This window comes from Eumetopias jubatus, unplaced genomic scaffold (genome assembly GCF_037043125.1).
Source record: "Eumetopias jubatus isolate StellerSeaLion01/CBP00866 unplaced genomic scaffold, mEumJub1_p1.0 scaffold_9, whole genome shotgun sequence".
In the NCBI taxonomy this organism is placed as follows: Eukaryota; Metazoa; Chordata; class Mammalia; order Carnivora; family Otariidae; genus Eumetopias; species Eumetopias jubatus.
The window spans coordinates 73,239,413-73,262,610 of record NW_028274815.1 but is presented as its reverse complement, the minus strand read 5'-3'; the positions used below and the strand labels follow the sequence as shown (position 1 = coordinate 73,262,610).

General features: G+C 50.6%; 1 protein-coding gene, 1 non-coding gene and 1 pseudogene across 3 annotated transcripts in view; 1 reads left to right on the top strand and 2 right to left on the bottom strand.

Moving 5' to 3' along the window:
• The window catches only part of SOCS5 (suppressor of cytokine signaling 5), a 112,101-nt gene extending 110,705 nt beyond the window's left edge, over window positions 1–1,396 (top strand). The window contains exon 3 of the transcript XR_015768957.1: window positions 994–1,396. The gene's annotated coding sequence lies outside the window, so the exon portion shown is untranslated. The remainder of the gene's footprint in view (window positions 1–993) is intronic.
• Window positions 1–22,769, bottom strand: part of LOC114209766 (guanine nucleotide-binding protein G(I)/G(S)/G(O) subunit gamma-10 pseudogene) — a 40,339-nt pseudogene extending 17,570 nt beyond the window's left edge. Inside the window, exons 1-4 of the transcript XR_015768960.1 lie at window positions 22,525–22,769; window positions 19,126–19,284; window positions 13,411–13,543; window positions 13,100–13,175 (exon numbers count right to left, since the gene is read on the bottom strand). The product of XR_015768960.1 is annotated as a guanine nucleotide-binding protein G(I)/G(S)/G(O) subunit gamma-10 pseudogene (transcript). The remainder of the gene's footprint in view (window positions 1–13,099; window positions 13,176–13,410; window positions 13,544–19,125; window positions 19,285–22,524) is intronic.
• On the bottom strand, window positions 5,476–5,584 carry LOC114209866 (U6 spliceosomal RNA). The gene has a single exon (XR_003609435.1). It is a non-coding gene; the product is annotated as a U6 spliceosomal RNA (small nuclear RNA).
• Window positions 22,770–23,198: the final 429 nt, after the last annotated feature.

Sequence of the window (23,198 nt, the reverse complement as noted above, 5' to 3'; positions counted from 1 at the left end):
CATTTTAGACCTTAAAGGTGGATACCATGTGTAAGGATGGCACTGCGTCATGACCAAAGTAACTTGAGAACCTGATGGTCCTGTTGCTGCGCCCACCATCCCTGGGCCCTTAACTTCCACACTTTGCTTATCTGAGGCAGTAATCAGTTTCCATCCTGTTTAGGCCACTGCTGTTTGGGATGTCATACCACCTTTGCCAAACACAGTCCTTCCTGGTACCAAAACCCCCATCAAGTAAGTGCTTATGGAGCACTTACTTTGTGCCAAGCACAGGACAAGTCAGGATTTTTTAAGCTGGTTTTCACTTAGTTTTCACAGCAACCTTAAAGCTGGGTGCTAATACTAATTAATTAATTTGAACTACAGCTCCCAAATGAGTTTTGTTCATTCCACACCATTTGTTGGTTCCTGCTACATGCTAGACACTGGGCAAGGCCTTGAGGATTCAGCAGTAAGATAAACTTGCCTTCCAAACACTGACAATCTAGTGGGGGAAACAAGCAAATGGAAATAACCATACAACGTGATGGTAATAATACTGTATCGTCATTTTAAGATGCCATCAATTGTAAGATACACTGTTTTTTATGTACCATCAAGAAAAATAATACTGCCATGAAACTGAGACATGATGTCTTAATAATAGTCCCATGTGACACATGAACCAGTCACACCAACCTCTCATTACTTTGAAATTGTTTATTATCTACCCTAAGGGTTTTCACAATTTCTCCGGGCTCCAGTTGCCTTGCTTCCTATGTGACAATCCATCTTCTAGACAGATCTCAGTAATAAAATATAGCCCAGCTTTAACCATTGAGAGCTTCCTTTCCTCTCCCATAAAGCACGTCGTTGTTGCTTTGGAGGGAGCGCAGACTGTGGTTATTCCTCTGATGAACATTTGCTTCATTAATATCAAATTTATGCCCTGCTGCTCTGTTTCGTATCTTTCTTCCTACTCAACAACTTTTTCATTTCTCTGTTGAATCCTAGCATCCTTGAAGGCAGTTTGGATGGCAGTTAAACTCAACAGATAAAATGCCCAAGAACGCACAAAACTCTTACCAAAGAGCTACGGCCGAGTTTATGCTCACACCCAGTGACACCAATGTGGGACTGTCATCTGAGAAGCAGTGATCCTAAGACCCTTGGCTGTAAGCACAGCTGGGTCTCAGGGCTGTGAAGACGTGAAGGATAAAAGAAAAAAAAAACAATGTATGTCTTCCAGAGCCTGGAGGAGAGAGGAATGGGGAATGGCTGCTCAGCGTGCGTGGGGCTTCCTTCCGGGGTGATGAAAATGTTCCAGCACTAGACAATGTGGATGGCTGCACACATTGTGGATGTATTAAATGCTGCTGGATTGTACACTTGAAAATGATTAAAATTGTAAATTTTATTTTATGTGTGTTTTACCATAATTTTTTTAAATAATTTATTTATTTATTTGACAGAGAGAGACACAGAGAGAGAAGGAACACAAGCAGGGAGAGTGGGAGAGGGAGAAGCAGGCTTCCCACCGAGCAAGGAGCCCGATGTGGGGCCCAATCCCAGGACCCTGGGATCATGCCCTGAGCCGAAGGCAGACGCTTAACGACTGAGCCACCCAGGCGCCCCTACCATAATTTTTTTTAAAGTATGCCTTAGGGGCGCCTGGGTGGCTCAGTCAGTTAAGCGTCTGCCTTCTGCTCAGGCCATGATCCCAGGGTCCTGGGATCGAGTCCCGCATCAGGTTCCCTGCTCAGTGGGGAGTCTGCTTCTCCCTCTGTCTGCTGCTCCCCCTGCTTGTGCTCACTCTCTGACAAATAAATGAAATCTTAAAAAAATAATAAAGTAAAAATTAAAAGTATGCCTTAGGCTGCTACCATTTTCATCAAATCTTACTCAAAACTAAGTTTCAAGCCCTGTTCTAAGTACGTGACATGCAGAATCCATTGCGATCCCAACAACAGCCTCTACCACAGCTCATCACGATCACTACCATCTATTGACCATGGACCCATCGATGGCTCAGTAAGGACTTTACAAGCCCCAGTCCGCTCACCCCTCCTAACAGCCCCATCGTTCAGACTGTTCTGCCTTAACGCTCGTTCTGAAGATACACACGTGTTCCCATACGACTGCCATGAGGTTTCACTTTTGCTCATGTGTGATTTTGCCCATGAGGAACCCCAGGTCTGGGGCTGGCCAACCACAGCCCTCTGGCCAGCGGCCTGTTTCTGCACATAGAGCGTTACTGGACACAAGGACACCCACTTGTCTATGTCGGGTCTGTGGCTGCTTTCACACCAGGACAGCAGAGTTGGATTGCTGCAGCAGGGGCTGTGCGGCTCTGCAAACCTGAAAGCATCATCTGGCCTTTGAAGAAAAAGTTTGCTGAGCCCCATGTTGTGTGAACCCAGAAAACTGTACCCCGCTGAGCCGAGCTGTGCAGACAAAACACACGCACTCTCCCGGAAGAGGGATGGTCCATAAGCAGTTATGATGCAGCGCTAGAGAGGGGACTGCTGTGCACAGAGTCCCCAGGAGGGCCAATGGGATCAAGAAAGGCTTCCCCAGGTGCAGAACCACCCTCGCTGCCGGGCTCCACAGTTAGGCGAGAGGACAGAGACCCAGAGGCAGGGCAAGCCCCCCGAGTCCATTCCTTGCCCCCTGTGCCCACCTGAGGCTGCATTTCCCTGTGGCTCTGTCCCTGATGCAGGGTCACCAGCCATCATTTCTGGGTCCTGGGACACAACTCAACCCACAACAGACCCTTTCTACTCTTCCGTGGGATACATCCATGCATCCTTTCTCCCAGAAGATTCAGGAATGGCAGGTTGATCTCAGCACAGCAAACTCTCCTTTGGTTCGTTCACTGGGCAGCGGGCCAGCCATCTCTAGCCCTTTGGGTTTCTCAAGTGGGAGTCAAGCACCAGTCCATCACCCCATAGTGCATAGTGCCGGGATCCCATCCTCATCTCCCTGAGAAGCTCCAACGAAGCCCCCTCTTGGGCTTGATGTGAGAGGCAGGCACCTTCCATACCTCTTCCTCACAGAGGAGGAAACTGGCATTCAATAAATAAACCCTTTCCCCAGATTCTTCAACAAACTGACCCTCCAACCCCAAAAAAGGGCTGTAAGATTTGTAAAACAAGCTTAGAAATGTTTCCTTATAAAATTGGCTGTTTGTTTCCAGTGACTCTGGGAACCGATACCTATCATCTTAAGCTCTCAGCAGAAACTTCCACCCTGTTTCACCACCTCCTCAGACCTGAGGAGCTGGAGACCAAACAGCTCTTCCTAGACCGCCCCCCTGACTGCCCGGTCAGAGAAGGGTCTCAAGGAGAAACAGGCCTCCTGGCTTGGCCCCCAACAAGGTCCTGCCTGCTCTGGGGACATGTCTACTGTTAGCAGAAAGCTGTGTGGTGGTGAAGGAAGCCCGACAGGCCTGGTGTATTGCCACCTCCTTGATCTGTGGGACCTTACACAAACTTTTGAGCTGAGCTTCATTTTCATCATAAAATGGAGATAGAAAGTAATAATAATACTGTCCCAATTTCCCAGTCATTGTCAGAGTTAAATGTGTGGAGTAAAACCCAAGTGGATCCAATGACTTCATTCAGCTCCTGGACAACAAGTCTTAATTGAAGGCTCCTGGGCATTCCCGGGCCTCTGGGAATGGAAAGGATGGGGGTCTTGCCCTCAGAGGGTTTACCATCTGGTTGGGCAGAGAATATGCACATGGCTGAAAACAGAAATGACAACCCACATCGGGTAAAGCCACAGGGAAGATTCACATGTTGGCCATGGGCTCCTAGTTAAATCAGAGGCACAGTATAACTCAGTAGAAGAATAATCCTGATTTGGGACCGCCTCTTAGAGGAGGTAGGCCTGGGGCAGGGCCCCAAAAGTAAGATTGAACTGGGGGTGGGGGGAAGAGGAGTGAAATTTCTCCCCGTGGTGTTCCTGAGAAGAAGGCCCGAAAAAGTGTGCATGGTGAGGGCACCATATGGCTCAGTCGGTTAAACGTCTGCCTTCAGGTCAGGTCATGATCCCAAGCGTCCTGGGATCAAGCCCCGCATCGGGCTTCCCGCTCAGCGGGGAGCCTGCTTCTCCTTCTCCCACTCCCCCTGCTTGTGTTCTCTCTCTGTCAAATAAATAAAATCTTTGGGGGAAAAAGTGTGCATGGTGAACAGAATTACACATTTGCCCCACGTGTTTATGTATTTAGAGTCACAAACCAGATGGCAAAGTAATGCAGGGACTGGTGGTCCTCTGAGCAAACCTGATGGCTCATTAGAATTACCTGAGCAGCTTTAAGAACTACTGAGGCCTGGGTCCTCCCCCAAAAGACTCCCGTATGCTTGCTTTGGGGTTTGATCTGGGCATTGGGATTCTGAAAGCACCCAGGGGATTCTAATGTGCAGCCAGGGTTCAGGACCATTGCTTAGACTCTCAAACTTCAATGGGAGCAGTCTGGCTTCTGTTTAAAAAAAAAAAAAAAAAAAGTGCTAAAAGAGAAAACAACTTTATTTTTAAATGCCAGAATGCCAGGGTGGGGTGGTGGTGTGAAATGTCCGCATTACCTTTGCTTGCCTCCAGCCACTGCCCCCACATTCTTCCATCTGCTTCAATAAATTCAAGTTCCGACTCAAAAGGCTTCTTTCCCTTTCTGGAAAATTCTATTCCCGGGAAACTTCCTCCTAACTGTGGATGCATCTTGTTCTTAGTGCTTTGCTATGCTTGTCAAAGCGCTCTGATCCTCCAACATCATGCAGTTTTGTTCAAATGTCATCAAATTGCAAAGAATTTTCCAGAAGGGCCACAGGAACCCTTCCCAGGGAGGCCACTGCAGCAGCAGAGCCAAGGGGAAAGTGCACTGGACTTGGGAGCCAGGATCCCCCCGGCCCAAGTTCTGACATGACCACTAAATGGCTGCCCCTCTGAGCCTGAGTTTCCACATCTGTAAAATGGGGGGGGCCTGGGTGACCCCATGTTCCTCCTCACCCTGGCTCTCTGAGACTTCAGAAGCCACTCCAAACTGAACACAGTGGGGTCTGAGTGCGGCTCACCTCCAGGCTCTGCCTCCTGGGGATTCCGCCAAGCCCTGGGCCTCTTGCCCAGCGAGCAGCAGACACAAGGGGCCTTCACAGAGTCTCTGCGTGGTTCTCCTGGGGAGCAGGGGCGGGGAGGCAGGGAGCCTCGCAGGCCTAACACAAGGCCTCATCTGTGTCCAGGCTGAGGGAGGAGTGGACTGAGCCGCCCATGGGGACGCTACCTTGCCTCTGGATTTTTCCGTGGCCTTTTTCAGAGCCTTTCATTTGATCACTCAATAACGCCTCAGCAGTGGAGACCGATGAGGACAATTAGCTCCATTTCACATTGCGGATGCTGAGGAGCTGAGGCTCCATGAGGCAAAGTGGGGCTGGAGGATGCCATGTGTCAGAGCAATCAAGAGCATCCGCTGCTCGGACATTTAAACTGCCTTTTAAAAAAAAAAATATGGAATACTTCACGAATTTGTGTGTGTCCTCCTTGCACAGGGGCCATGCTAACTTTCTCTGTATGGTTCCAATTGTAGTCTGTGTGCTGCCAAAGCGAGCACGCCATTTAAACTTTCTAACCCTCAATTTTCTCACCTAAAAAAGTAAATACTCTTAACTGCTCTGGTAGACCTGCCCACACTCTGTGGTGAGGGAGGCTCAGGGACACCTTTGGTCATGAGGTGGGACCCAGGAGTCAAGTCAGTGCAAAGGCAGGGCCCTGAGAGATCCATGACAGGCCAAGTGGTGTTCTAGAACTTTCTGTATTTCCTCTCCTATCATCCTCACAACAGCCCTGTCTGTCAGCCACTCTTGGCCCCATTTTGCAGAGCGAGAATGAGAGGCTGAGAGTCCACACACAGGGGCCAAACTCAGTTCCAAGTTATGTCCTTCCACTACCCTGTGCTTCCCCTTGGATGTGGGTGTAGCTCAAGAGGCAAGTTTATCCCCTCCGTCCATACAGATAGAGGGACAGACAGCCTGCAGGACGTGGTCAGGCTCAGCTCCAGGTACCATCACAGGCAAAGAAATCAGGGAAGGAAACTGCTGAATTTGAGAAACTTATACTTTGAAATCATCCCCTTCCTCAGACTAGAGGGAGTCTTCACAGAGAAATTTTATAGGGATTAAAGAGTTCCATACTTTTTAATAACCTAGGAAAACTAGAAGAAGAGAGACTTAAACATTCATCAAATCTCTAGAGGGAGAATGTCTTTTATTAAACTTGGAAATCACTGATAAAAATCACAAAGGAGCGATTAGCGGGTTTGACTATAGAAAAGTATAAATTTTCTGCATTAAACAAATGACTGAAAAGGGACAAGTGGGGAGAAATATTGGAAGCAAATAAGGGAGATAAAACTATCTGGTTTTATGTATTTATGTATTTATATTCTGCCTCCTTCCTAAACAGTCGTGAGGAGGGTATATTACATAAAGAGCTCATATAAACTGAAAGTTTAAAAACCAACAAAGCCTTATAGATAGATAGGCAGGGGCATGAAGAAGCCACTTACATAAAACAAATTATAACCAGTGAACAGATTTACAGAAAAATATCCAGCCTAGCTAATCACCAAAGAAAGGCAACATCAAATAGAAAAAAAAAAAAAACAACATTTCAGTTGGCACCCAGTTAGCACATATGAGTGTGATCACAATTACACCCCACCATTCTTGAGGAAAATCACATGTTGATAGGCACCGAGAACTACAAAAATATTTCTTCTCTTCAACAGAGTAATCTTACCACTGGGGATTTTTGCCAAAGATTCTAAGATGGGGAAAGCATGAGGTGCACAAAGATGCCCACTGCAACATTAGGAAACAAGCTTAAAATTGAAAATGGCTAACTGAACTTTGCCCCACCCAGTCAAGGAAATCCAACGCAGCTTTTATAAAAGAAGTTCACAGAGACTTATGGCAAATAAAAATGCCTATAACAAAATGTTAAGTTTAAAAAGCTGGTAAAAATAAATACACAAATAAAATAAAAACCAGGATAAATACTTGGAGTATTCATAATATATAATTCGTACTATGACTATAGCTATGGGAAAAAATACACCCATGCAAATATGAGAAAGGCACGTCTGCCCCCAACACTCTCAGACCCTGGGGTGGGGTTACAGACAGAGACCACATACCAAATGCCTAAATGTTAAAGAAATAATTATGAAATAGTTATGAAGTTAATTTAATAACTAATAATTTGCATTAATATAAATCGAATGTAAATTTGAAATATTTATTAAATATTAAATTATTGACTAATTCAAGCTAACAAACTGTCACATAAAATGTCAAATATCCTCTTACCTTGTGATGAGTTAAGAGGCCTATTGTCATCCCTAGAACAACCACTAAGAAAATAACAAACACAGTTGAAAAACCAACAAAGAAATTGAAATGGTAGCTACTTAATACAAAAGGAGTCAGGAAAGGAGAAACAGGAACAAAACAGACATGAGACATAATTGGATTTACATCTACCTTTTTGATATATCAGTAATTACTAGTACGGACTGAATGCTTGTGTCCCCCAGGATCCACATCTTGAAACCCTACCTCCCAATGTGATGCTATTTGGAGGTGGTGCCTTCTGGAGGCAATTGGATTTAGATGAGGTCATGAGGGTGGGGCCTCCATGATGGGATTAGTGTCTCCATAAATAGAGGGAAACCAAAGTTCTCTCCCTGCCCCACGAGAAGGAAGAGAAAAGGCAGCTATCTACCAGCCAGGAAGAGGAACTGAAGGGGCCCCCACCTGGATCTTGGACTTCCAGCCTCCAGAACTGTGAGAAATAACTGTTGTTTAAGCCAGTGATGCTGAATCAGGGCGGCTCTATTCATAATAGCACCAAACTAGAAATTACTCAAATGTCATCAGCTAGTGAACAGATACACAATGGAATACTAATCAGCAATTAAAAAGAAAGAAACTACTGACACATGCTATAACACAGATAAACCTCAAATACATTACGCTAAGTGAAAGAAGCCAGAAGTGAAAGACTCCATGCTGTAGGATTCCATCTACAGGACGTGTCCCAAACAGGCACATCCAGAGTGGCTGCCTGGGGTGGACTGTGTAACAGGAGTGGACAGCAAATGGTCACAGTAGTTCTTTCGGGGGAGTGATGGAAATGTTCTAACACTAGATTATGATGATGGTTATGGTGATGCACAACTCTGTACACGTATGAAAAAAATCATTGAATGCAGCATTTCAAGTGGGTGAAATTTATGGTACACAAATTATACCTCAATAAAGCAGTTTTTTTAATATGCTAAAATTTAAAATATTTGTGCTGCAAATGATACCATCAAGAAGGTGAAAAGACAACCCACTGAATGGAATAAAATATTTGCAAATCATCTATCTGATCAGGGACCTGGATCTAGAGTGTATAAAGAACACTTATAATTCAATAAAAAGACAACCCAATATAAAAAGGAGCAAAAGAGCAAAACAGACATTTCTCCAAAGATCTGCCAATGGCCAAGGAGCACATGAAAAGATGTTCAATACAGCTATGAACAGGACAACATTGCCGCCTTCCTGGAGCGGGTGGGAGGAGAGAGGACAAACAAATACATTACAGAAAGCAATGCATGTCTGTCTCCTCGAGGCCAGAAATATGCCTGGCTTCTTCTTCTAAAGCTTTCTCTGCTTCATACAGGGAGGCACCTATAAATCATGAATGACTCTGTGTTCTAATGGATCACTCCTTGAAGAAATCCACCCAAATAACACTATGAGATTTGACTCCACAAGGAGTATTCCTGCAGTAGGAGGGGAGAGACTTTTAGTCATACCTGCTCATGCATGCATTCATTCATTCATTCACTCAACAGGTTGTTTGAGCCTCCTGTATTAGTTAAACCATCTTTGTCTGCCAGTAATAGGAACCTAATTTAAACTGGCTCAAGCATAAAAGGGAATTTGTTGGCTAAAGTAACTAAAAATGGACAAGGGTGGCTTGATCCAGGTGTGCAAACAGCATCATCAGGAATTTCCCTCTCAGACCAGTCTTGCTCTGGTTAGCTCCTTTCTTGAGGGACTGTTCCCTTCGTGAAGGCAAATGGCTGCTGATGGCCCCAGAATCTCATCTTCCAGTTCAACACCCCATGGACAGTGAGCTTTTCCTCCCCAGCCCTGACTCTCCCTGCCAAGGCTCCCTCTACCCTTTTCCCTCAGAAGTCCTGCCTGGGTTCCTACTGGGTTGATGAGTCCTGACTTAGCCTTGACTCATGAGTGGGTTGGGGGTCAGCCCTGTCCAAAGCTCAAGGACCGAGAGCAGGGGAAAAGGTGGCTCCTAAAGGAAAACTGAGGTGCTGGTGCAGAGGCAGGAGAACAGATGCCTCATAAACCAACCAAAATAACCCGTGTCCCTACATCCTTTGGTACCAGGCCTATCAATCACTGTCTTATCTTACATATATAATGCATATAGAATGTGACCGAGAAAATACTGTGGAAATTCAGAAGGGGGATTATCTTTCCGTAGAGGGAATCAAGGACCAACTAATGGAGGAAGTAGCATACGAACTTGACTTTGATGGATGAGTGAAATTTTTTATATGTATCCATGAGAAGGGAGCACTCCAGGCTGACCCAAGGTGTGAAGGCAGCAGACTATAAATGGGGAGATTTAGTGGTTCCGTGTGGCCAGAACAGAGACCCAGGAAGAGGAGCTGTGGCCTATGTGGGAGGAGGAGGGTGGGCATCGGACCTCAGATGCCAGGATAGAGAGCTCCGACTGACATCGAGAAAGCAGGAAAGCACTGAAGGTTGTGATCAGGGCAGTGCTATCATCTGGGACATTAATCTGGTTGGATTTAATTTCATTTAAAAAGGTGGGGTGGGGGGGAATGGAGAGCAACCAATTAAGAGACTCCAAAAATGGTCTATGCAAAAAGCATCAATAATCTGAATGTTCCAGTGGCACCTCCAACCCAGCATGTCCAAGACAGAAGCCAGCTGGCTTCACCTTCCCCACACCACTTCTCTGCCTGTGTCCCTTGTCCTAGCAGATAGCATCTGCATCCCCACAAGGCAGCCTGGAACCTTCCCTCTTCCATATCCCCCACAACAGACTTATCTACAAATCCAGTCGGGTTTTCCTCCTAAATGTTTCTGAATATACTTGTCGTGTTCCTCTGCACCACCGTTCTCCTCCATCTGTTGCTTGGACGGCTCCTACAGCCTCCTAACTGGCCTCCCTGCCTCCACCTGGTCCCCTTTCAATGTTCCGGTGCTCTACACAGTAGTCAGAGTCACCTATTTAAGTTACAGCCAGCTGGGGACTCCCCACCCACCAACCCCTTTCAGGACATGGTCTCAGCCTCACATCTTCCTGCCCCCCCCCCACACACATCCTCCCTCCCCTCGGCCCACCATTCCAAGCTGCTCTCCGTGCACCAAATGTAGCAGGACCTCTTTCCCCTCTGGACTTTGCACATGCTGCTTCCTCTGCTCTCCCCCTTTTTGCTCTGTTCCTGCTCTAGGAGCTAGAGGGAATGTACTGAGGAGGCAGAGGAACAAGAGAAAGGGGTTGAGAGAGAGCTGGGAGCCTGGTGGACACACTCCTGTCTGCCCAGCGCTTGCCTTCACAGTAGCCCCCCTTTTGTGGGGGTCAGCCCTGTCACACTCAGCTGTGTGAGGCAACATCTTACGAGGTCCTGCCTCCCTGCCACAGTTGTCCACCCTCCCGGCCCCAGCTCTGCATTCCAGCCTGCAGGAAGGGGGGACGGAGGAAGTGTAGGGCAAGCAAATTCCTTTTAAAGAAGTAACACAGAAGTTGCACGCATCCCTTTCATTCCATTCCATCCGTAAAAATGTCATCATACTTAGCTGCAAAACAGAGTCTCTAGTTGGTTGGACTTGTGCCGTTACTAAAAAGTTCCATTCCTAAAAAGAAAAAGGGGAAGGATGGCTCCTGGGGGATCACAGTTTCTGCCACATTCCCCTGAGAGCCACCAGAGTCTCCCTCCAGGGCCTGACTCTAAATTTGGGGGCGTTGGAGGCCCGCCTACGTGGGGACTGTATCAGGTACAGTAGCAAACCACCCCCAAAACCTACGGGCTCAAAACAGAAGCATGGTCTCGGCTTATGGTTTGTAGGTCAGCAGTTTGGCTGGGCTCAGTTGCCGGTTCTTCCACTGGTCTTGTCTGGGGTCATGCATGCCGCCGTAGTCACCTGATGGTTTGATTAGCGCTGGACAGTCCAGCACGTTCTCGCTCACGTGTCCAGCAGTCGGCAAGCTTAAGGCTGACAGACCTCTGCTCTCCATGTGCCCTCTTCAGCAGCCAGCTCAGGGCCACCCACATCATGGTCTCTGCCTTCCCACCGTGGCCAAAGAGAGGGCAATCCTCAGGTGGGTTTCAAGCCTCTGCTGACATTTGCTAAAGCCCCATTGGCCAAAATAAGTCACGTTGCCAAGCTTGGATTCATGGGAGGAGAGACAACTTCACCTCTTGATGGGAAGAGCAGTAAAGCGACATTGCTAAGGCACACGGGAGGGATTAGTCATAACATCCGCACGAAGAGTCTTCGGAGGTGGCCTCAGGCTCCACCCAGAGAACAAGGAATGTCTTTCTTTGCTCGTGCAGGCTCTCGGAGCCCCCCAAAAAAGGCTCTCCAGAGCCTCGGGGAACGGGTTCTTCTTTTTTGCTCAGAGTACATATGACCTTGCCCTGTGTCTGAAGAGCTGCCAGGAACCAAGGCAGTCACCGGAAGTAGGAATTGCTTCCCTGTCTCTGGTGAGCTGCGAGGTCTCCCTCGTGGCACCTCTTTCCCCTCTATGCCTGCTCCATTTTCCTCTCTGTGGGTTGCTTTACTCCTGTCAGCCTCCAGCACCCTTTCCCCTTCTGGTCCTGTTGTTAGCTGGGCCCTGCTCCCCGTTTCCCAATTCCAGAAAGTAGCCCTACCACTGGCCAGCTCGTCTCTTCAGTCTACCCCATGATGGGTGGCAGGCCAGCCTGTGGAGTGGAGCTGAGCCTGTGTCTGGAGCTCAGATGCCCACAGCTCATCCAGTAACCTGGGGGGGGGGGGGGCGGGGAAGGGAGGGGGCACTCTAGTGGGTGGCATAGTGTCCCCCCACCCCCGGCAAAGATATGTCCATGTCCTGATCCTTGGAACCTGTGAATGGGAACTTCTATGGAGAAAGGGACTCTGCAGATGTGACTGAGGATCTTGAAATGAAATCATCCTGGATTATTCCGGTGGGCCCTAAATCCAATAACAAGCGTCCTTACAAGAAACATATGGAGGAAAAGACAGACACAGAGGAAAGCCATGTGAAGGTGGAGGCAGGGAGTGGAATTATGCAGCCACAAACCGAGGGTCCCTGGGAGCCACCAGAAGCTAGAGGGCATGAGGAACGATGCTCCCCCCAGAGCCTCTGGAGGGCGTGTGGCCCTGAAAATACCTTGATTTCACCTGAGTGTAGCCCTGACAACACCTTAAATTCTAGCCTCCCAAACCGTGAGAGAATAAATTTCTGTTATTTTAGGTCACCAAATTGTGGTCAATTGTTACAGCAGCTCTAGGGAACGAAAAGAGGCTCATTGCTCAAAAGCCAGCCACGTGGGAGCAGAACCCGGAGTAAGGCAATTTCCCTGAGAAGACCGTGCAACCGTACAGGGCAGACCTCCTTCCCCTACCAGTGTGTGGACCCTCTGCCCTTTCCCCCCAGGGCCTGAGAGTGCAAGGCAAGCGGGCCTGCACCCCAGCATACTACCTCTACATTAACACCCAAACGCTTCCGATTGGCCTCGGGAGTAAAAGGAGGGAGCAAGGTGGAACAGTAGTTCACCAGAGGGTCATAGGATCCTGGGAAGTGTCGTGCTTGGTCATCCATGTCTGAGGGAGCAGAGACCTGAGCGGCCTTTCACAGGCTGGGGGAAGGATCCAGGGACGGAGAGGAGGCCTGAAGAGTCCCATCCTTCATGCCCAGCACACCAGACTTCAGCTCACACAGATCAGAGTCATGGGAGGTTAGGACCAGAAGGGACCTTTGTGTTTAGTCCCTCCCTGAGACAAAGAGGCAGAAGGCAGAGGGAGGAATGACTTACCAGCGCCCCCCACAGGGGTCTCTGTTCACCGCCTCGAACCCTGTCCCCTTATGTGTCCGGTACTCCACGCGGTGCCCTGGGCAGAGACAAATATTTTGCCTTTATTCACGTCTCAACACGTGGTAAAACGTCTCTTCTACTTCTCATTCCCATGCCCCCTTCCTTCTTCCCAGGACATCGTGGCTTCTGAACCCTTGTTCCCACCAAGCACAGCCGAGGAAGTGGGGCGGCTGCTTTGCTGAGCAGACGGTAAGGATGACCTGAGGGGCGCTGGTCATCCAGCCTGGCTGGACCGCGGCACCCCTCCTTACCTCTGCACGGCCTTGGCTTCCAGGGGTACATGGGGGGCCCCTGGGCAGCCTGGCTCCAAGGTCCATTCGGGCAGGAAAACCAGAAGCCACAGGCAGTAAAGAGCCATCCGTCTGAATATGGTCATTCTGTTTTCTAAGAGCAAGGAAGAAAAAAGTTTGAATTACCTGATTTTTATTAAGGATGGGAACAAATGTTAAGTATAACTAATCTTTTAAGACAGATTTCAGTTGATATTTTGGATAAATAATGCTGCATTTTATCGACACTTTTCTCTGTCCTGCCTAAAGCTTTGTATATATTATCCTACTTAATTTTTTAATGATTTTATTTATTTATTTGAGAAGGAGAACACAAGCAGGAGGGAGCGGCAGAGGGAGAAGCAGCTTCCCGCTGAGAAAGGAGCCCGACACGGGGCTCGATCCCAGGACCCTGGGATCACGACTCCAGCTGAGGGCAGAAGCTTAACAGAGTGAGCCACCCAGACGCCCCCTATCCTACTTAATCTTATCAACAATGCCGGGGTTAGGTTATCATGAACCCTGCCTGCCATCCCATTTTGTAGACTAGAAGCCTGAGGCTCAGAGGTCAAAGCTGCCTGACCCCTAGGCCATTCTCTCTCCACCACATCATTTGGCTCCTCTGACTAGAAAGGAGAAAGAAAGAACAAGAAGGAATGAGAAAAGCCGTGAAGGAGGACCCGAGAGACCAAGGAAGAAGTGCGGGGAGATACACACGCAGCTGGAAAGCGGGGAGAGGGAGCGAAACCTGCGAGAGTTCTGAGAAGTTGCAGAAACTCTCCTCTCCGTCACCTCTACGCAGACTGTGTGCTGGAGAAGGTGACCGTGCCCACGGCCACACCCGTTGGCCAGCGAACCCCTGCTCACAGCTCTTCAACAGCTCCTCATCCTCCAGCCTTCTGAGATTCCAAAGTGAATGGGAAAAGCCACAACAATCCACCGGGTAAGGAATTCTTGGGGCTGCCGCCTCCCTGCTCAGAATAATGGCACACTGTAAAAGAGACGGAATCAAGCGGAGGGGCAGCTCCCGCCCCTGGGCTAATGCACATGGGATCGTGTTTGCCCTAGTGCCACAGGGCAGCTGGGGAAGGCTGTCGTGGACACTCTTCTGCCCCTCCTTCCAGACTCTTCCCTAAGCACCCCCAATCCCACCCTGGTATCCTACACCTCCCCCTCCCGCTGGGATAATGACAGTCTCGATACACCCTGGCGCTATGTCTTGAGAGAAATCATCTAGATCGATGAAGCAGGGCAGGCTCAGGTCCCACTCTGTGTATGTGGAAGGCCAGGCCAGGGCTGGGAAGACCACAGGGGGTCGGTCCACATGAGAGCCGGTCCACATCTGATGCTCTCTGGGACTTCCAGAGCATACAGAGGGCCCTCCCATGGTCTGTAAGCCAATCCCTTCATTTAATCAAGGAAACTGAGGGTCAGAGAGGTAAGGGCAGGAGCCCAAGGTCCTGCTGTCTGCACACTTGCCCAGAGCCGGGAGCCTGGAGCCCAGCGCTCAGCCCAGGCCCTCCCCACTGGCAGCCAGGCTCTCCCCCGGCCCCCTGCGCCCAGCGAGCCAGCGGGCGCCTCACATGTGATTATAATTACCGTGGGCTTGGCCTGAGCCCAGCCATACCGCGAGCACATCCAGGCCTGGTGGCTGGCCAAGTTTCCATCTGGGTAGAAAAATGAACAAGTTCAAGGGATGCATGTTAATCCCAAACACCCAAGCAGGAAGGACTGGGGAGAGGGGGAGAGGGCTGGCCAGGATCTCTCGGGGCACTGTCAGCCCACCAAGAGCTCCCGAGACGAGCCCAGGGGGCAGATTGCTCCCAGCCAGCAGAGACTCGGCTGTGTGCCCATGAGGGGCCCAGGACTGCCCGCCTATTGAGCGCTGTGGTTCAAGAGCCATCTCAAGATCGCCGGCGGTTATAAAGCCTGCTGGCTCCCAGGCCCAGGATGGAACTGAGCTGGCACGATGTGGCCGGTGGTCCCCACAGCAGTCACCCCTCCTCACTCGGCTCCTTCCTTGTACTAAGCATTTCCCACAGTCTTTGCGTCCCCACCCTCTCCTTCAGTAGCACCATCCCCTACCACAGATGGGGAAACTGAGGCACACAGATGCAGGGACTGGCCTGAGGCCAGGTAGCCATTGAGGAGCCAGGATGGGTAGAAGGTAGGCCTGTGGCAGCCAGTCTGGCTGGCAGCCTCCCTCCTGAGGCTCTTGAGCTTCAAGGACAGCCTGGGCTGTATCTAGGGCTCCCCTGCTTTCAACTGGAGCCCACCGCCATGGCTGGTGCCTGAAGATTTACTTCATGAGCTGTTTAGCTTCAACTGCCACGAATCAGCTGCATGGCCCTGGTGAGGTCCCACATTCTGCCTGCTGGCCGTCTTGTGCCTCTCTAATGTTGACATCCCATGTCCTTGAGGCTTCCAGACTGTTCCCCCAGTTCTTCCACCCTTGAGAGAAAGGGTCCTTCTTTTCTCCCAGACTTGAAGCAATCCTGAGTACTGCTCCCCTCACAGCTTGCCTCAACTCCCAGGAACTATCATCTGCAAGCTGTGCTTGGTTCGGGCCTCCGGGAATGCAAGACTTTTGAATTTTGACCTATATGTGCAACTATCCCTTTCGGGGCTCATAACAGGTTAAATAGGTGTTAAGAGAGCCACCACTCTCTGCCTCAGAAGCAAAGGAGTTCACATTTAACTGGAATTTTACTAATACCATGTGATGTGCTAGAAACCCTATGAAGGACAACAGCCATCAATTAAATATCAACTGTCAGGTGGGAAAGAGCTATGGCTCCCAAAGGGAACAATGAACTTTCTGATTGCTGATGCCCCTGAGGGGATACAATTCCTCAGAAAAATGAGGTCTACCTCAGATAAAGGTGCTTATTTACACCAGCTTCTAGACTGGCCGAATACAGTCCAGGGCCTGCAGCCAGGCATCTGAGCAAAGAGGCAAGCTCCAGAGTGCAGTTTCTTGCCGACTTGGGGATTTACGGGCTTCCTGGACAGGCCAAGCAGCCTCGGTTTCAAGGCCAGCAGCTGGGCCAGGAGGTTGGCCAAGGTTTTTTCAGAGGCTTTGCAAGCAGTTGGGCCCTTGGGGAAAATGGCTTCGAAACACGGGGCCGTTATCTGGTCTTCCATCTCCTCTAGTCAAAGCCACAGCAGGGGCATTTTCTTCACCGAGGCAGGGGGACGAGCCATGGGGGAAAGATGGGGAGGCAGAACGAGGAAATGAAGCATTATTCTCAAAAGGTCATCTCTTTAGTTTTTCTACTTTCAAAAAGGCCCCGATGATCACTTTGTGTTTAAGCCAATCTTGCTTTTTCAAAGAAACGAAGAAAGGAAACGATGTTTTTCCAGGTCTAATTATAAAAGCCCTAAGGCTGGAAAGATCTGGAGAAAACATCTGTCTCCTGGTTGTACCTCCACTAGGTGTACACCAAAGCCCATGGGCAGGGGTTGGTCTGTGAATAACCTGCCAGGGGCAGCTCTATCAGCAGTATGGGGGCCCCCAATCTCAAGACGCGCCCCCCTCCCTCAGTTTATCCACATCCCCATCGCTGGAACTAATGTCCATTTCTTCTTTTCGGTCCTCGTGGGAACTGGAAAATGGCCAAGAGACTAGAAGCACTAGTGACTGGAGTCCTTATAATCCGAAGGAAGGCAGGGTGGGGGGCTCTGTCACCCCAGGACACTGAGTCCTGGAAGCCTGCCCTGCCAGCATGAAAGGGCAAGGCCCAGAGGCGGGCTGCCCCGCCGGCCTTGCTGTCCCCTGCCCCAGCAGGCCTGCCGTCGGCACATGGCTGCTGAAAGGGCTTCTTCCTAAGCACATGGGCTCGGTCTTCTGGTCTTGTGCAGACCAAGAAAAACAGAGTGGGTGTCCCTGGATTTCCTGTTTAAAAAGTGCTGGTGTGTGTGTGTTGGGCGGGGGGGGGGGGGGGGGGGGGAGTTGGAGTCTAGAGAAACCATCTCATTCCCTCCCCCATCTATCAAAACCACAAATCTCAACCTTCCCAAGGTGAGGGAGAGGTGGGCTGGTGGGGCCAGGGAGCGGGTGTCTGGCAGGAGTGGCCGGCCTCTGGCAGCCCCCCAGCTCTGACAAGCTCTGAGTGCCGAAACCAGGCCCCGGGGGGACCCCCATCACCCTGCAGCAAATCTCTCCCTGCTCTCAGCAGCTCACAGCCCTGGCCACTCAGGAGGACGTTTTCGAAACAAGGGCAATAGAGATAAGAAGCAGGCTGGAGGAGAGGCCTGAGAGCTGGAGTCAGGCCCAGGGAGGGAAGCAGGCTCCCTGTTGAGTGAGCCAGAGGCACCCAGTCCCCCGCCGGAGCTCACCCTCACTTTGATACTGTGCCGAGTCAGGGTCCTTGGCCTGGCCAGTGATTTCTGGTCAGAATCTGTGCTCCCCTGAGCAGCCTGAGCTTTAGGCACTGCCTGCAGGCCCAGGGAACTCCTGCAGAGCTGCCCAGGAAGCGGCTGTGAGAGCTAATCTAATCACCCAGTGCTTGGAAGCAGGCAGACACATGGCCTGAGGGCACTCGGTAAATATCTGTAGAAAGAATGACGTGCTGTATTACTGCTCCTATTTGAGCTGTGACCAATGCCCCAGGGATGGCATCTCAGAGGCAGAAAGGACAACCAGGCATTGGGCTTGGAGGGGCTTGGGCGCCTGGGTGGCTTAGTCGTTAAGCGTCTGCCTTGGGCTCAGGTCATGATCCAGGGGTCCTGGGATCGAGCCCCACATCGGGCTCCCTGCTCCGCGGGAAGCCTGCTTCTCCCTCTCCCACTCCCCCTGCTTGTGTTCCTTCTCTCACTGAGTCTCTCTCTGTCAAATAAATAAAATCTTTTAAAAAAGAAAAAAAAATACACGGAGGGGCTTGGTTAGGTGCAGGTGGCCTGCATGGTAAAAATCAGATGACCTGAGCTCTTGACCTATCTGAGTGTTTCTAGGAAAGTCATTCAACAATAACAAAAATAATAATACTAGGTACTACAGTGTGCAGAGGAGGGAGTCTCTTCTAACAGAGGCTCCAGACAGTGGTTTCAAGGTCACCTCTGGGACCCCTTGGAAACTTTAGGAATAACCAGAACAGTCCAGCCTGCTTCCCTGCAATTCAAGAAGCCCCCCAAAAGTGTGGGCTGTTTCAGGGTTCTGGGTCAGACCCTCTTTGAATCCCGGGCCCTTGAACTCCCACCTCTAAAGACAATCCCACAGCCCCCGCTAGCTTTTCATCCCTCACACATTCCACGGATGATCTTTGGTCCTTCTCTCAGCCTGGATGAAACAAGGCAGAATGAAACAAGGCATCTGGCCACTACCCGGTCCAGCCACGCTGTTCTCTGGGGGCAGGAACCTTAAGAGGAATCCCAGCTCCAGCCAAGGAAAACAGGAGTCCGGGCTGGTTAAGCCAGGTGGCTTCTCCCCCCACCTTCCTTTCCCCTGCCCCCACCCATGGGAGCCAGTGAGTTGTTTGGGTAACCCTGAGACCCACCCCATCCCACCCCACCCCCGTACTGCCTGCAGCCAGCAGGGGCTTCTTTCTGTCTGTCTCTGTATCTTCGTGTGGCCTGAGGGCCCTCCCTAATCTAGTAAAATCTCCTTTCAGCATAACTAATTACATCTGCAAAACGCTATTTCCAAATAAGGTCACCCTGTGAGGTTCTAGGTAGATATGAATTTTAGGGGGACACTACCTGACCCAGTACACCAATGTTGAATTCAACTGTATCTGATCACTGAAGTCCATGACCCCTCACCCATCCGATTTTGGTTTCCAAGATTCTGTGGCTGTTGTCTGTTCTTCTGTTGTCTTTGTCCTTTTATTTTCATTTTGGAGGTGCTTGAGGCAGGAGCTACAGTAAAAAGAAACCAGAGAGATGACTCTTAATGACACTTTCTTTAATCCAATATATCTAAGATACTATTATTTCTACATGTAATCAATGTAGAAAATTATAATTTTTTAAAAAGATTTTATTTTCAAGTCATCTCTACACCCAACGTGGGGCTCAAACTCACCACCCTGAGATCAAGAGTCGCATGCTCCACCGACTGAGCCAGCCAGGCGTCCCTAGAAAATTACAGCCACAGGAGGCTAGTGACTACCTCACTGAACAGCGCGGCTCGGGAGGAAGAGAAAGGGGCGAGGCACTGGGGACCCTCCTGGGGAGGCCAGCGGGTTCCATTTACTGCTGACTTGGCCACCTCCAGGGGCTCTCCTGATGATCTTTCATCTGTGTCTCTTGGTGATGGAGGGAAGGAGTGACATGGGGCAAGCTCACAGGACTGTTCTGTCAACCCCAAAGGGGGATTTGTTCATTCACAAGGAAGATGATCACTACCTGGTTACTCTCTCGCCTGTAGATGTAATGGCACCCCTTTCCCAGGGCATACTTCTTGGAGAGCCAGTCCTGGGGAGTCTGGATGCAAAACCAGGGCCAGTCCTTACTGGGTATAGGCTGGAAATCTCAGGCAGCACCAGTGTGAGCACCCCAGCCCAACCCCCAGCAGGCATGCCCATCCCTGGGAGGATGTAGCCAGACTCCCTCTCCCTCTGTGAGGCAGTGGGAGCCACGTATGTCCATGTTCTGGGGCCTGGCTCCCCTGGCTCTTTCCGACACCCCCATGGCAGACCTGGCCCCTTCAGACGGGCATCTTTCCCTTTAACACCCAAATCAGTTTTGCCAGCCTGGGCCCATTCTCTCTCTTTTTGACTTTGCTTCTGTCTGCTCCATGTCTGTGTATCAGTTTTATGGTCAAACTCCCAAAAAGCGACCTTATTCCCCAGGGAATGGGCTCCCTCATTTTGTTCCCTTGAAGTGGCTGCAATTCTTTTTTCTCCTGGATCTTGCTCCACACCCTCTGTGTTTTTTTGAGAAATCCAGAAGTAAAGGACCCAGACCCAGAACTGGGCCCAGACATGTCTTATCCACCTCTCGGGCTCTGGGGCCTGCACATAGCAGGGGTGTAGCCCCCGCCCGCCGCACCCCCGAGGATAAGCAGAACAGAGGCATCCCACCCACCCCACTCTCCCTGTCCTGGGGATCCAGAGACAGCCGTGTCTGAGCCCGAGGAGCTGGATGATGGGATCTGCATACCATCACTTCTATGAAGGGGTAAAATTTGGATGGAAAATGAAGTACAGGAAATGGAGAACAAGTATAGGGGATGAGGAATCTCTGAAGTTAATTCAGAGTTACCACCAGTGTCTGAAAGCTACAAATGACAAGACTCTTTTGCTCTCTGGCTCACTTTCTCTCTCTCTTGCTTTCTCTCTGTTTCTCTCTCTCTCTCTCTCTCTCTTGCTCTCTCTCTCTCTCTCTCTCTCTCACACACACACACACACACACACACACACACACACACACACACACAATCTTGAGAGCCTCCCCATTTTTTTCTGCTATGCATGGACTTCACAAAAAGTGACTCAACCTTACATAAGAATCTGAGGGGCCCAGGAGCACAATGACTCACTGCCCTGAAATTTCCAGTGGGTTACACATGTCTTCTTAGATGATTTTTTAAATTTTATCTTTAATGGTTGTCAAAAGAAAATTTGGTTTTTGAGGCAGATTGGGGTGGGGATCCTGCCTCAGGGCAGGAAAGAATAGTTACAAGGGACAGAAAGAGACAAGCACTAGCGACAGGGCCCTCTTGGTGTCAGGCCTCAGGAGGTTCCACTGAGAATCGGGACGTCTCCTCTCAGGACCTCAGGGCATTTCAAGAAATCTAATGCTACAGTCACCCTAGGGAGAGCCAGCCCCTGGGTGTCCAGACAGGACTTTGATTTGAGGGGGCCCGTGGTTTCAGTGTCCCTGCTGACTGAAGAGCCTCCGAATGCTGCAGGGCAGTGGTGCCCAGCTCTGGTCACAGGCCGGAGTCCTCTGGGGAGCTTTAAAATCCTGACGCCCGGGTCACACCCCAGACCGACTAAATCAGAACCTCTGGGGCCCACAGATCAGTATTTTTTTTTTTTTTTTAGGCTTCCCAGGTGATTCCAATGTGCAGCCAATGAGGAGACCCTGCTGGTTGGAGGGTCTAGCGCCATTTTACACCAGGCGGATAATTCCAGTCGTTGATGCCCCCCTGATTCTCACAGGCTTGTTAGCCATTTCCTCGAATTCCGGGTTCAATCTGGTTCTCCAGGGAGCCTGAGAATTTCCCCCTCTCACTCGGGTTGCAAAAAGCCCAAAAGACAGCAACTCCCTGAAGGGAAGATTGGCAGCGCCAAAGAGCTGACCGGTGGACCTGTCAGAGGACAGGGCAGAAGACTCTCCTACAGGCAGCCCCTGGGGAAGCTCAGATGCCCCCATGCCAAGCTTCTCTCCCATCCCACCACACGCCTGCCCTGGCGCCCCTCTGCCACCACCCATGGCTCCCTCAGCCACAGGGCAAAGTCACGGGCCTCATGCTGGCACTAAGAGTCACGCCCGACCTTCCCCCAGCCTTCTCCTCCCTCTCCCTGATGCACACGGACCCTGCCCCACCGGCCTGCCCCGCACCCGCCTACATGCCCCGCCCATGCCTACATCCAGACTCAAGCTCACACCCAAACATCCCCTGACCCACAAGACACACAAAGTCTTCGCAGCTTCCAGGGAATGCATATGTTCCTGCCAGGAAATCCCCTTGTCATCGCACGGCTCAGTGGGTATCCGCCGACCTGCACTTTCGCAGGTGCAGAGAGCAGGTCCCCAGCCCCCAGATGGGGCAACGGGACCAAAAGCACCTCGGTACCATTTATCCCATCAGCCTCAGCCGCAGAGGCCCAGCGCCTGGCATTCTGCATGCGGCCGCTCGATGCGTGGCCCTGCCGTACCATCATCCACCTCACCTCCACAGGCATAATGTGCCCTCCTCACTTTGCGTCAGACTTAGCCACCCCTCCAAGAGCAAGAAAGGCGGTTGACCAGTCTGGGTCCCTCCCTGGCCGAGTTCAGGCTCATACTGCATGTCCGAAGGCATGGCACCTCACCTCTCTGAGCCTCCTTTTCTTCATCTGTAAAATGGGCTGATACAAGCACTAGCCATGCAGATTCGTTGTGAGGACTACAAGAGGTGAAACAGGTAAAGAGTACGATGCTTGGTACCTGGGAAGCTCTCAAGAAACGCTGCCATGATCATGGTGTCACTAGGTACTGGGAAGCTCAGCTTGATTCCACGGTGGACTGGAAATGCCAGGAGGGCCGGGACCTTGTCCACTTCCATTCCGGGTGCCTGGCTGGGGCCGGCGCCTAGGAGGGACTTAGTGAATACTAGTTACATGAATAAGGCATGAACTATTATCATTTCTGTTGTTGCTATTGCCCTCATTGTCGGTATTGTGCTCATTTTTGCCATCGACATTATTATTCTTATGGGGTTCTTTCAGTGGCACCATCAGCTCTGAGGGTACTGCACCCCTGCCCCTCCCCATAAGCCACGTGGTCCTGGCAACCCTCTGCTTTGGGGCCACTGCTATCCTATCCCTCACTGGGGCGGGGGGGGGGGCAGGAACCGGAGACAGCCGCATATCCCCGTGACCCCCAGCACCCTCGTGGACAGCTTTGCAAGGAACCCCAAAGGCACACCGACAGCCTCTCGGACGAGGAGCCCACCAGGTAACTTAAAAGCCTGTCCTCTGGCTGGGAACACAGAAGGGGGCGCCCAGACCAGCCACACAACGAATGACCTTTTGGACCCCTTCTCTTTGCGTGGCAGACCTCGCCGCCTCCTCTCCCTTTTCTCTCCATGTCTCTGGGGCAGTTTTGTCCCTCTTGGCAAG